Genomic DNA, 4,154 nt, shown 5'->3' on the forward strand with positions numbered 1-4,154 from the left:
TGCTAGCTCATAGGCAACTTTTTCTTTGGATGTTACTCTAACATATTAAACCACAAGATTAACATATAACGTATTCATTGTCCACTGATATTTTCTTTGTATTCCATTTCTTCCCATGTTTATTTTATTTATACATGTTTAATGTATCACGGCCTACCTGTTCAGAGTTGTGTAGATGGATAGCTAATAGAGAAGAAATATGATGTTTAAGCCATTAAAATATATCTTGTAAACATTAATCTTATTGTTATTATGTAAGTATTATTCTTATTATTCCATAAGCATTAGTAACAAATACAGATTATAAAATATAGTGGTTAAGAACATAAGATCTATAGAAAGAGGTTCATATTTTACTGTACTACATACAAGCTTTGTGACCTTAAATAAGAAGCAATTCTGAGAGGTTTTGGGTACATCTATTATCTTCACTGTGGGGCTTATATATGATGTTTGCATACATTCATATTCATCACATTGTACACATTAGGTATGTTCTTTGTATACAAAGAATACCTCAATAAAGCCGTTAAAAATAAAATAGAATATTTTGTGCTATAGTAAATGATTAGATGTTACAATATTTCCAATTAACGTCTTTCCAGATCTTCTCATGTGATTTTTTTCCTTTAATTTGAGTATAGTTGATACATAATGTTACATTAGTCCCAGCTGTACAACATAGTGGTTCAACACCTCTAAACCTTACATCGTGCTCCCCACGACTGTAGTCACCATCTGTCATCATACAGTGCTATCTTCCCTAGGCTGGACCTTGTATTCCAATGACTTATTATTACTTTGGAATTTGAAGAAGTATATTATAAGTAGTTAGACAAGAAAATTAGGTCCCTATGTCACAGGAAGGAATGTTAGACAAAACTCAAGAGAGAAAGAAAGCACATATTCCCATCCAAAATTTGACCCATATTTCCAAAGGGGATTACATGGTAAAAGCAACTAGATGAAGAAGAAGAAGCGGAAGGAGAAGAGGAAAGAGAAGAAGAGGAAGGAGAAGAGGAAAGAGAAGAAGAAGAAGAAGAAGAAGAAGAAGAAGAAGAAGAAGAAGAAGAAGCAGCAGCAGCAGAAGCAGCAGCAGCAGCAGCAGGAGGAGGAGGAGAAGGCAAAGAAAGTGAAGGTGAAGAAGAAGAAGAAGAAGAAGAAGAAGAAGAAGAAGAAGAAGAAGCAGCAGCAGCAGCAGGAGGAGAAGGAGGAGGAAAAGGCGAAGAAGAAGAAGAGGGAGTAGGAGGAGAAAGAGATGAAGAGGAGGAAGGAGTAAGAGGAGGAAAAGGAAAACAACAACAACTTTGAGTTTTCAAGAGAGCAGTGGATTGAGCACGTGGAGTACAGAATAATCCTGTGAAAAATGGTGAGACACTGACAGTCACTAGAGAGGTCAGCAGGGCCCACGTGGATTGTTTAGGGTGAGAGAGATTCACATGCTTTTGCGGCATGAGAAAAAAAAATGAATTGCCCCCTCACTAATATTGGCACAAAATCCCAATGACGTGTCTGTTATGAAATCGTCTTATTTTCTATTAAATATTTTTTCAAGTTTTTTTTCAAGTATGTTTCCTTCAAGACTTTATTTATTTATTAAAAAAAAATTTTTTTAAATGTTTTATTTATTTCTGAGACAGAGATCGACAGGGTGAGCGGGGAGGGTCAGAGAGAGAGGGAAACACAGAATCTGAAACAGGCTCCAGGCTCTGAGCTGTCAGCACAGAAACTGACGTGGGGCTCTAACCCACCAACTGTGAGATCATGACCTGAGTTGAAATCGGACGCTTAACCAACTAAGCCACCCAGGAGCCCCTCCTTCAAGACTTTAACCATGTATATGTTCATGTAGGAAGAGCAGGACCAAGACACACATGGTCTTTGCAGGGCACCCGGTAGACTCACGCACACCTGGGGCGATCACCATAGTGGTGGAGAAAGTCGTCTGCCATGTTCAGAGATGTGACTGCAATCAGGACAAAATACTTCACGACAACTTTGATCCTGAAATCTCATGAGAGGAGTGTAAAGTGAGGACCTTTCTGCTAATTAACCCCATGAGGGAAAGTGATTCTCTGCACTGGCGTGCAGGATGGGAATCCCCAATGGATCCCACTTGTCCTTTGTGCTGTTCCCTGGGATGCCTGTGAAAATAACTATAAGTTCCCTTTTAGAGGAGCCAGAGGAGTATCAAGAATGCAGAGAACCAGACAGAGAGCCCCTGCAGTCTTGGGTAGAGGTGAGTGCAGAAGGCTAAGGCTGGAGAAAGAACTCACTCACCACACATAAGAATAAGAAAGCCATAGGGGTACCTGGGTGGATCAGTGGGTTAAGTGTCTAACTCCTGATTTCATCTCAGATCATAATCTCTGGATTTTGTGTTCAAGCCCTGTGTTGGGCTCTGTGTTAAGTGAGCAGAGCCTTCTTGGGATTCTCTCTCTCTTTCTCTCTACCCTTCTCTCTCCTTCGCTCTCTCTCTCTCTCTCTCAAAATAAATAAAAATTTTAAAAAAAGGAACATCATAGCCCGAGGATTCAGAAACTTCAAATGTTGGTAGTGCATAAAGGCAAGTGTAGGGGGAAACTTCCTGGGCGCAGGTGTCAATAAAACAGGATACTCCACTATGATGCCATCCTTGGAGAAGCCAGTTTTTCCAGACTTGTTTAGGACTCTCGTTAAAAGTGAATTGTCATACTTCTCTTTCCAAACAGTTACTAATTTTCTTTTCTCCCTTGACCTTGACTGTCTTGTGGGTTTAATTATAATTGCATTATATTATATAAATATAATTATAAATCCAGGAGTGTGGCCTCCAACTTAATTTATTTGACAGCAACTTTTTTTTTTTTTTTAACATGCCAACCCTGTTTTAGGTTACTGCCCTGAAGGAAGAGCCCAGTCTAAAGAAAAAAGAACAGGGGCGCCTGAGTGGCTGAGTTGATTAAGCGTCCAACTATTGGTTTGGGCTCAGGTCTTGATCTCAAGGTCATGAGATTGAGCCCTGAGTTGGGCTCGGCGCTGACAGTGTGAACCCTGCTCAGGATTCTATCTCTCTCCATCTCTGTCTCTCTTACCCCCTCCCCAGTCACTCTTGTGTATTCTCTCTCTCAAAATAAATAAATAAACATTTAAAAAAATAAAGAAGAAGATGGCGGAGAAGTAAGGAGCTCCGTACTTGCACTCGCGCCCATACATCACACAGAAAAGGTCTGAAGCCATTGGAAATCTTACAAAACCTGAGAGATTGGGAGAAAAAGGATGCAGAATCCACTGAGAGAGCCTGCTAATGTGAGTGCGAACCGGAGAAGATAAAATCGGGCCGAGATCAGAGACTCCAGGGTGGGAGGCGATCCCCCTCTACCCTCTACGGGGAGTGAGAGGGGAAAAGGAGAGAGTCTGAAACAAGAAAACCTCCGCTCGGTGCATAGAAAGACCGTACTTGCCAAATACCTACACACCAGGTCCCCTCGCGCCAACTGGTCCTGGGTGCTGAGTGCACAGACTGCTTCTTTGTGCTGCTCCTGGAGGCTGGACTTGAGAGTAGCGGCGCGTCTGCCGCCATTGTAGCTCCCGGGCGGCTGGGGCCCCTGAAAGAGCCGCGCGGACACCGGGCGTCCGCGCTCCTGGCTGGCTGGAACTCGAGAGGGAAGGCAAAGAACTAAAAACTGGGAAATTTGCCTGTGAGTTCGTGTTTCGGGTGACGAGCCATAGAGGGACCCGGTTTTCCTCACTCCAGCGGGCTCGGGCTCAGAGCACCCGGCAGGCAAGCCCCCACCCATGCGCACCAGCCTGTCCCAGAGAAGGAAGCAGCAATTCTGACACCACCCCCAGAGCTCGGCAGGGGGCCTGGAATTGCCCAAGGGGGCTGCCTGGGAAGTTGTGTGTAAGGCAATTTCAGCGGGGTGCGTGGACTGGAATTTGGAGATTGGAACTGCCCTGGGTTGAAGAGTGCAACCAACTTCGGCTGCGCCCCCGGTACGGGGAGTTTACACGCCCAAAAAAGCGAGGTGCAGCGCTTGGTTCAAGAAGGGACTGGAGCACCATCACTCTCCTCCCCACAACCTCCAAGGCAGAGCTCCCGCCTGAGGCATTGGATCAGGCCACACCCATCCCTGCCTGAGAGGTGCCCTCCTCCCTTTTTTTTTCCTTTTTTT

The sequence above is a fragment of the Hyaena hyaena genome, unplaced genomic scaffold (assembly GCF_003009895.1).
Source record: "Hyaena hyaena isolate Hyena2069 unplaced genomic scaffold, ASM300989v1 scaffold_281, whole genome shotgun sequence".
In the NCBI taxonomy this organism is placed as follows: Eukaryota; Metazoa; Chordata; class Mammalia; order Carnivora; family Hyaenidae; genus Hyaena; species Hyaena hyaena.